Source organism: Bos mutus, chromosome 7 (assembly GCF_027580195.1).
Source record: "Bos mutus isolate GX-2022 chromosome 7, NWIPB_WYAK_1.1, whole genome shotgun sequence".
Taxonomy (NCBI): Eukaryota; Metazoa; Chordata; class Mammalia; order Artiodactyla; family Bovidae; genus Bos; species Bos mutus.
In genome coordinates this window covers 57,178,151-57,187,823 of record NC_091623.1, presented here as the reverse complement: position 1 = coordinate 57,187,823, position 9,673 = coordinate 57,178,151, and positions in this window count along the sequence as shown.

Sequence of the window (9,673 nt, the reverse complement as noted above, 5' to 3'; positions counted from 1 at the left end):
GAGACTCTGCCTTCTAAGGCAAGGGGCACTGGTTCAACCCCTGGTTGGGGAACTAAGGTCCTACCTGCCTCAGTGTGCAGCCAAAAAAAAAAAAAAAAACCTTTTTTTAAGAGCCTGCCATGACTCCTTATCACTTCACTGACTCTTAAACACCCCAACCCTCTGCTCCAGCCAGCTCCTCGCCTTCCCTCTAACACCCGCTCCCCACACCTTTGCCCACGTGGTGCCCCCCACCTCCATCTTCCCAGATCAACCAGCCCTGCCTTGCAAACTCACAGACCTGCTCCCTCCTGGAGAATGAGGGCAAGGCAGCGAGGTGGGGGCTTATCCTAGGATCTGAGAGGGGGTAGTAGCAACACTGGTGTCGGGGCAGCAAGTTGAAGCAGGAAACCACCCTTGGTGTATAGTTAGAGAGGCTGCTCCCCAAGACAGCTGCAGATGCAACTTGAGAAGCCAGAGGTGGAAAAGGCAGAGACAGGGGCAGGGGCGGATCCTCCGAGCCCTAGCAAGGGCCCCCAGGTCAAGGCATCTCGGAAACCAAGCATTTTCTCTGCATCCTGAACTGTGTCCCAGCATCTCTGTCTCACTGGCAATAACAGCGACAACAGTAATCATAATAACAGCCCCGGGGCAGCCAGCTCTGCATCTGCCTCCACTTCCCTGTGCCTTCCTGGACGGCGCTCCTCGGGGCCACCCAGGGGCGAGACCTGGAGTGACTGAGTCCCCGGGGTCCCCACAGCCAGAGATGGTGGGAGAGGCCAGAGTGGGTGGGCAGAAGGAGGTGGAAGGTGAAAGGCAGGGAGGGGGGAGGCTGACCTGCCAGAAGGGCCGCAGAAGGGGGCCGGGCACAGGTCTAGCGGCTGGACCGAGGTGGGAACCAGGCCAGCAGGGCGTGTTTACTTTCTGTGGCCTCCCACTGCGACCCGGGATTGGGGGCCCGCGGGGGACCAGATGTTTCTCTCCTGAGCTAATCTCTGGGCTTCATCCCAGGGGACTCTGCCGGTTTCCCAGAAGACACGCCCACCTGGAGAACCCTCCGACACCCAAGAGCCCGATCCGGTTCGAAATCTTGCCTCTCCGCCCCGCCCCTCCAGGAGTCCCACAAGTCCAGCCCCCAGTCCCGCCTGGGCTGACCCCGTCCAGCCTCGTCCTGAGCTCCTAATTTGGCTGCCCAGAGTTTGCAACCCCGCCGGGCCACCCCAGAGAGAGCCGCGGGATGCCAGCCCTGTTCTCAGGTCCTGGGAAGAAGAGGAGAGGGAGGAAAACTCTGATGCTCGGCCAGAGCCTGTGCCTGAAATTCCGTCATTCAAGTTTCCCCTTTGGGTTAAAGCAGTTGTTTCCTTTACCTATTTCAGAAAAAACCCTCCAGTCCCTCCCAAAAATGCTTCCTGAGGGGGAAAAAAATGCCAAGGGGGCACATAGGTTGTGGAAAGTTGTGAGTGAATGAAAGGCTCTGAGAAGACCTGTGTGGAATGGCCCCATTTAGCTCTGCTAATCACCACACTTGGCTCCAGTTCCACAAAACATGCTCTGGACGTCCACAGCCCCAATTAAATGCCCATTGTGACAGCCCGGAGGGGCGGAGAGCCATCAAACTGCAGAGAGAGGAGGTCAGTTTGACTGGACCTGGAGGGAGGGAATGTGGGAAACAAAAGCCCCGAGAGCTACCGTCAGTGAGAGACCAGAAACAACCACAGAGGGCAGGAGAAGGGGGCTCAGCCCTCCTGCCCCAACCTTGGTCCTCGCTCCAGCCCCTGGCTCTCTGATCAAACACTCAGTCCTGCACCTGAGATCTCAGATTCCCCCAGCGCCTCCTGCTGTCCCTACACCCACGTGGCCATGGCAGGGGCCATGCTGCTATCCAAGGCATGGCAGGCGTTGTCAGTGACCCAGATGCCATGAGGGCACATTATAAAGACCTATGATAGCAGTTAGACTTTAACGAACACCCTCATCTCTTATTCCTGACACCAGGACAGACAGGTATGGATTCGAATTGTGAATGGAACATGATTGTTCAGGGAAGAGTTAGCAGCTGTGTGATCCCGGGGCCACAAATTAAATCAGTTGGCAGACCTCATCTGGAAAATGGGGCCAGCAAATGAATCCATCACTGGATGAGGACGAGGGCTCTGTGAGATACGGAATCTGCTCTTGCGCTATTTCACCCTTCTGTGGAGTCTCCTGTCCCTTCTCTACCCACAGCCCTCCAGGGCTCCCACCTCCCTTGGGGTAAAAGCCCAAGTCTTTTCCCTCCTTTCTCTCCCCACCTCACTCAGACACCTGTGTGAGTTGTTCAGTCATGTCCAACTCTGGTGATCCATGGACTCTAGCCCACTAGGCTCTTCTGCCCATAGATTTCCCAGGCAAGAATACTGGAGTGGGTGGCCATTCCCTTTTCCAGGGGATCTTCCCTACCCAGAGATCCAACCCCAGTCTCCTGCATTGCAGGCAGATTCTTTACCATCTGAGCCACACATTGGCCTCTTAATGATCCCAGAACAAGTCAGGTACATAGTCCGACCTCAGGGCATTTGCACCAGCTGTTACCTCTGCCTGGAACACTCTTGCCCCAGATCTCCCACACTTCCATCAGGTCCTGTTCAAATGTCACCTCCTCCAGGAAGCCATCCATGATGTCCCACACTGAAATAGCCCCTGGACTAGGTTGGATAGTTGTTATTGTTGTTATTTAATTGCTCAGTTGTGTCTGAGTCTTTGCTACCCCGTAGACTGCAGCACACCAGGCTTCCCTGTCCTTCACTATCTCTGGGAATTTGCTCAAATTCATGTCCACTGAGTCGATGATGCCATCCAACCATCTCATCCTCTGTCGCTCCCTTCTCCTCTTAAACATGTGGCTTCTAATTCAGGCCTGGAGGAGGCCAGACTCCCACTGATGGCCAAGACAGGAGGTTTTGCCAAGAGAAAGAGGTAGTAGATGGCCAGCCTGGCTGGATGGAGGACAGACAGGCCAGAGGGTGGTCAGGCACGTGGTTCTAGGAGTCTAGACAGACTCCTAGATGAGCAGGAAGGCCATCCCAGCCATTCAAGACACTCACACTGTCACACACTAGCCTTTCTGAGCCTCCGGGTCCCTCTCTGATGATGGTTGTTGATGGAAGTGCCAGTGGGGCAGGACTTTAAATGTTCACTAGTGATTGTCTGATGCTAGGGGTTTTCCAGTTATCAAGGCTCTTCCTTCATTTCAGTAACAGCTAGGAAGATACCTTGGAGAAGGAAATGGCCACCCACTCCAGTATTCTTTCCTGGGAAACTCCATGAACAGAGGAGACTGGTGGGTACAGTCCGTGGGGTCGCAGAGTCAGACACATCTGAGTGATTAAATCACCACCATCGCTACTGGGTTCTGTTCTAAGTGGTATGAGGGTGGCCGCTCACCTGGATGAGCCAGGGGGCAGGATGGAAGTCCAGGACAAGAAAGGAGGCTGCATTTGAAGTTTACATCAAAGTGACAAACTGCTTGAGTAGGATCGCCCCCCACCGGCTCTGAGGGTGGCAGAGGAGGACAGCTGAGACGTCTGTGTCCCAGGAGCAGAGGGGAAACTGAGGCCAGCCCGCAAATCAACACTCTAGGATCAAGAGTGATGTCCCTCACATGCACGCACACCAAGTTGCTTCAGTTGTGTCCAGCTCTCTGCGACCCCATGGCCTGTAGCCCTCCAGGCGCCTCTGTCCATGAGATTTTCCAGGCAAGAATACTGCAGTGGGTTGCCATTTCCTTCTCCAGGGCATCTTCCCAATCCAGGGATCGGACTGGCGATTCTTAGATCTCCTGCATTGGCAGGTGGATTCTGTGCTACTAGCAGAGGGACAAGGGACCTGTGTTGGGGGTGACTGGGGAGGAGGGGTTGCTGGGGAGGCAGTGGGAGGGAAAACCTCCAGGGCTCATTGGAAACTGAGGGGGAAGGTGGGAGGGGTGTGTCACCTTTACAGGGCAGACTTTGGGGGTTTGGACTTGTTGTTTTTCCTGCAGCTTTTTAAAAGTATGACAGTGCTTTTTTAAAAATAATTTTATTTATTTATCTATTTACTTTTGGCTGTGTTAGGTCTTCATTGCTGTGCAAGCTTTTCTCTAGCTGTAGAGAGCAGGGGCTACTCTCCAGCTGTGTTAATTGTGGTCCTCAGGCTTCTCACTGAGGTGGCTGCTCTTGTTTCGGAGCACAGGCTCTAGGGTGCACGGACTTCAGTAGCTGTGACTCTGGGGATCTAGAGCACAGGCTCAACAGTGATGCCACGCGGGCTTAGTTGCTGTGTGGCACGTGGGATCTTCCCACCAGGGATTGAATCTATGTCCCCAGCTTTGGCAGGCAGATTCTTTACCACTGAGCCCCCAGGGAATCCCTCCTCCAGCTTTATTGAGATATAAGTGACATGTAACATTATGTAAGTTTAAGGTGTACAACTGCAATAATGTAATACAATTCTATGACATTAGCTAACATGTCCACCACAACACATGATTACCATTTCTTTCTTGCAGTGAGAACACTGATGGTCTACTCTCTTAGCAACTTTCAAGTACTCAGTACAGAGTTACCTGCAGTCATCATGCTGTCCATTACATCCCCAGGGCTTATTCATCTTCTAATCAGAAGTTACCCCCTCTGACTGACATCTCCCCCTTTCCCCAAGCCCCAGCCCCTGGAAACCACTATTTTACTTCAAATCCACACAGAAGTGAGACTGTACAGTATTCGTCTTTCTCTATCTGACTTTTGGGGAGGAATTTGAGTAAATATTCACTCCAGACACAGGAGTGAATCCAACATTCCCTTCCCTCTCCCACCCCAAGCTCTGCACTTGCTGTGTTCTCAGCCTGAACTCTCTTACCTCTTCGATTGCCTAGTCATTCTACACATCTCTTATAGAATGATGTCTCCAGAACTTCCCAGTGGTCAAGAATCAGCCTTCCAATGCAGGGGACATGGGTTCAATCCACAGTCAGGGAACTAAGATTCCACATGCCACAGAGCAATTAGAAAGAAGCCCGCATGCTGCAGAGAAGATCCTACATGCCATAATTAAGACCTGACACAGCCAAATAGATACTTTAAAAAAGAAGAGGAAAAAAATCAACTTTCAATTAAAAATATATATGAATATGTATGGCTGAGTCCATTTGCTGTTCACCTGAAACTATCACATCGTTGTTTGTTAATTGGCTATACCTCAATACAAAATAAAAAGGTTAAAAAAGTAAATCTGTATTAAAAAAAAGTTGTGGTTTCCTCTGGAAAGCCTTTCCTGACCCTCTGACTTAGGAGCTGCTACTGCTGCTGCTAAGTCACTTCAGTCGTGTCTGACTCTGTGCAACCCCATAGACAGCAGCCCAGCAGGCTCCCCCGTCCCTGGGATTCTCCAGGCAAGAATACTGGACTGGGTTGCCATTTCCTTCTCCAAGGCATGAAAGTGAAAAGTGAAAGTGAAGTCGCTCAGTCATGTCCGACTCCTATCGACCCCGTGGACTGTAGCCTACCAGGCTCCTCCGTCCATGGGATTTTCCAGGCAAGAGCACTGGAGTGGGGTGCCATTGCCTTCTCCGAACTTAGGAGCAGATGGTCTTTTTGTCACTTTCAGCTGACCTTGAGCAGGTGCTATTTGTCTCAACATTTAAGGGGATACCAACCATGTGGCTGGGAAAAATATCTGGCAGGCGAGCTACAGATGGGGGCTCCAGACCCCATGATCCTGTTAGGGGAAGCACCCTGATTGAAACCATCCACCCTGGCCAGGTACCATAGTAACTATTTGCATAAGTTCACAGGAGGTCCCAGTAAGCAACACGGAACTAATAAGCCTCCACCAACCACCAACCGGAAGAGTTCAGGAAAGGTCAAAAAGAGACACCACATGTCAGACCACCTCTCAGAATCCTTCCCCTGGCATCCATCTTGGCTGAACAAGGCGTGCACCACCAGGAAGGACTCTGAGTCAGAATGATTGGCTAAAAACAACCCAGAAACTAATCCCATCACCATAAAACCGGACACTGCAAGCCACGTGGCAGAGCTGTTCTCCTGGGTTCCCTTACCCCGCTGCTCTCCACCCAGGTGCCCTTTCCCGATAAAATTTCTTGCTTTGTCAGCATATGTGTCTCCTCGGACAATTCATTTCTGAGTGTTAGACAAGAGCCCAGTTTCAGGCCCTGGAAGGGGTCCCCCTTCCTGCAACAATCCCACTCTTCCACCTCGAAGCTCACCTGCCTTCCCTCTAGATGCTGCTGCTGCTAAGTCGCTTCAGTCGTGTCTGACTCTGTGCAACCCCATAGACCGCAGCCCATCAGGCTCCCCGGTCCCTGGGATTCTCCAGGCAAGAATACTGGAGTGGGTTGCCATTTCCTTCTCCAATGCATGAAAGTGAAAAGTGAAAGTGAAGTCGCTTAGTCGTGTCCGACTCCTAGCGACCCCATGTACTGCAGCCCACCAGGCTCCTCCATCCATGGGATTTTCCAGGCAAGAGGACCGGAGTGGGGTGCCATTGCCTTCTCCGCCTTCCCTCTAGGTTGTCAGGTAACTGGTGATTTGTACCTTGGTTCTATTCTGGTTCTGCCACTCCTCAATGAGCAACCTTGAGCCTCTCCATGGCTCAGTTTTCTCAGTTGGAAAATGGCTGGGCTGATGTGAAGTTAAAACGATGCTTCAGCATCGCAGGCATCGTCATTATTTTCCTATCTTCCCTTTTGCTACATTCCAACGGCAACAATGAGGATCCACTGCGCCCTCCTGTGGCATCACTGGAGTACTGCATCCCTTCAGGCCCAACTCATTACATCACTCCGGATTCTAAAGGTTGCAAGTTACCAAAAAAAAAAAAAAAAATCTTTTAAATCAGTCCAAGCTGGTTTAAATCAAAAGATAATGTACTGGCCATAACAACCTCTGCACTTGCTGTGCCCTCTTCCAAGAATGCCCTCACTCCCCACCCCCACTTCCTCCTCTTTAACATTCAAACCACAATGTCTATGCCACCTCCACAGGGAGCCGTTTGCCAGCTCCCGGTTTAGTCAGTACTAAGCACCAACTCTGGGCCAGATCCTGCTCCAGGCATGAGGGATACTGCTGTGGACCACACAGATGAAGATTCTGTCCTCAGAGCTGACATTCTGATGGGAAAGATTGAGAATCAACAAATACAAGTATTCCATAGAGTATGTCAGGCGGTGACTCACGCCGAGTAAAAGGTCAGAAAATGGGAGAGAAGGAGTGGGGGGGGAGGCTGTAACCTTGAAGTGAGAGGGGGCACAGTGCGGGTCTCACTGAGGGGGCTACACTTGAGATTAGACTTGAAGAATAAGATGCAGTGGGCATTCCAAGCAAGTGGCGATTGTCCAGTCACCAAGTCCCACCTGACTCTTTGCAGCTCCATGAACTGCAGCACGCCAAGGCTTCTCTGTCCTTCACTATCTTCCAGAGTTTGTCCCAAGCATAGAGAATAAAGAGAACAATAAGTGCAAAGGCCCTGAGGCAGGTCAGTTACCTTTGGGGGATGGAGATTGTCATTGCTCCTGGCTGTGTCCCCAGTACCTAGAACAGCACCTAGCACAAAATAGCGCTTAATAAAGATTCCCTGAATGGAAGCCCAGCTATGGGTTTCAGGAACAGCTAGTTTAGGGCTGAAATGAGGGCCCTGAGGCTATTACCCTCCTCTACCTGGTGGTCCCGGTCACTGTTTGTTTGTGTTTAGTTGAAGCATAGTTGATTTCAGCTTCCCTGGTGGCTCAGGGGTAAGGAATCTGCCTGCCAATGCAGGAGATGTGGGTTCAATTCCAGGGTCTGGAAGATCCCCTGGAGAAGGAAATGGCAACCCACTCCAGTATTCTAGCCTGGGAAATCCCATGGTTAGAGGAGACTGGTGGGCTACAGTCCATGCGGTTGCAAAGAGTCAGACATGACTCAGTAACTCAGTGACAACACAGTCGATTTACAGTGTTGTGTTAATTTCTGCTATTCAGCAAAGCAATTCAGTTATACATACATACATTATTTTTCATATTCTTTTCCATTATAGTTTATCACAGGATATTGAATATAGTTTCCTGTGCTGTACAGTAGGACCTTGTCATTTATCCATCCTATAGGTAACAGTTTTAATCTACTAATCCCAAACCCCAACCGTTCCCTCCCCCATCCCCTTCTCCCTTGGCAGCCACAAGTCTGTTGGCTTTAGTCTTCGAAGATGTCTCTCCCATTGTCTAAGATGGGGTTGTTGTTCAGTTGCCAAGTCATGTCCGATTCTTTGCAAGCCCATGGACTGCAATACACCAGGCCTCCCTGTCCCTCACAGTCTCTCGGAGTTTGCCCAAGTTCATGTCCACTGAGTTCATGTTCCCTAAGATGGGGACTCAGTTTCAAATGCTACAAAAGTCTGTTTCCCAGGATTCCACGCAAAAGCCCTGACATAGCTTATTAAGGGTGGTTTTCGTGCCCATCCTCCCATCAGTCCAGGAACCCAGGAGATGGGATGTGGGTGTGGCTTACAGCCAAGTTACACGCTCTACCCAGACCACACCTAGTGGGGAGAAAGAGCACCCAGAGGACATGTGGGCCTGTGGCATAGATGCAAAGAGCCAGTTTCCCAGATAATTATGAGGTTTTACAGCTAGTAAGTGGCCGAGCCTGGGAGCTCTCCCGGCTGAAAGCAGCTCAGAAATTCTCGGTGCTGTCTGGTGGCCACCCATCAGCAGACTAAGGGCCTGTGGCTGGACCAGACTGGGCTGAAAGGAGGAGCTTCTACCATCAGGGCAAACAGAGAAGACAAAGGCAGCCACCCCCCACCTCGGACGGAGAAAGAGGTAAACAAAGGCACCTCGGGGCGGGCTCCCAACAGGCCCACGAGGGGAACAGAGGGTCAGGCTGGCAGAGGCAGAGAGGGCTCATTTAGACTTGCTCCTCCCTGCCGCCAGTGGGTAGCAAACATGAGGATGGGCTGCCCCTCCCCTCTGGCGGGGTGGGGGGGCGAAGTGGGGGGTGGAACAGGGTGGGATGGAGGTGGAGGGTCAACTTGGTGGGAGCTCCAGGAGGACTGTGGTATTTACAGAGCACCTACTGTATGCAGGAGCCCTGATATGTCATTCCAAGTTCAAGGCAAAAACAAGTTTGCTACGGGGAGAACCCCTCCCCCAGCGGCCCAGTAAAGGCTACTACCGGCCCCCTCAGCCACCCAGGGATGAGGAAGCCGAGGAGGCCAAGGGCAAGGCCAGCCCAGCCTCTGCATAGCTCCCTGGGGGCCAGGCCTGGAAAATACCTGAAATGGTGAGGTCTAGGGGTCACCGCCTCGTCCTGTCCGGGAGCTTCAGCCTCCTGGACAGATGTCCAGAGGCCTGAGGGGGAGCCGGCCACGTAGGGTTTGAATCCCAACCTTGCTCTGACCTTCCAGGTCACCCTTGTTCATACATTAGCTCATCTATGGCACACTGACCCAGGGGTGTCCAAAACCCACAGGACCCCTACTCTCAGAGAGCGTTCACTCTCCCCCCACTGTCTGGCCTCAGTTTCCTCTTCTGTGAAATGGGCCCAGTCAGGCCATGCCCAGGCTTAGGGCTGGTCAAACTCCCAGAGGGTAGAGCTGGGAGGGAGCAGGTTGAGATGGATCCAGCCTCCCTGGGCACTGTGCCTGGCACACGGGAGGCGCCCAATAAATGCTTGCTTGA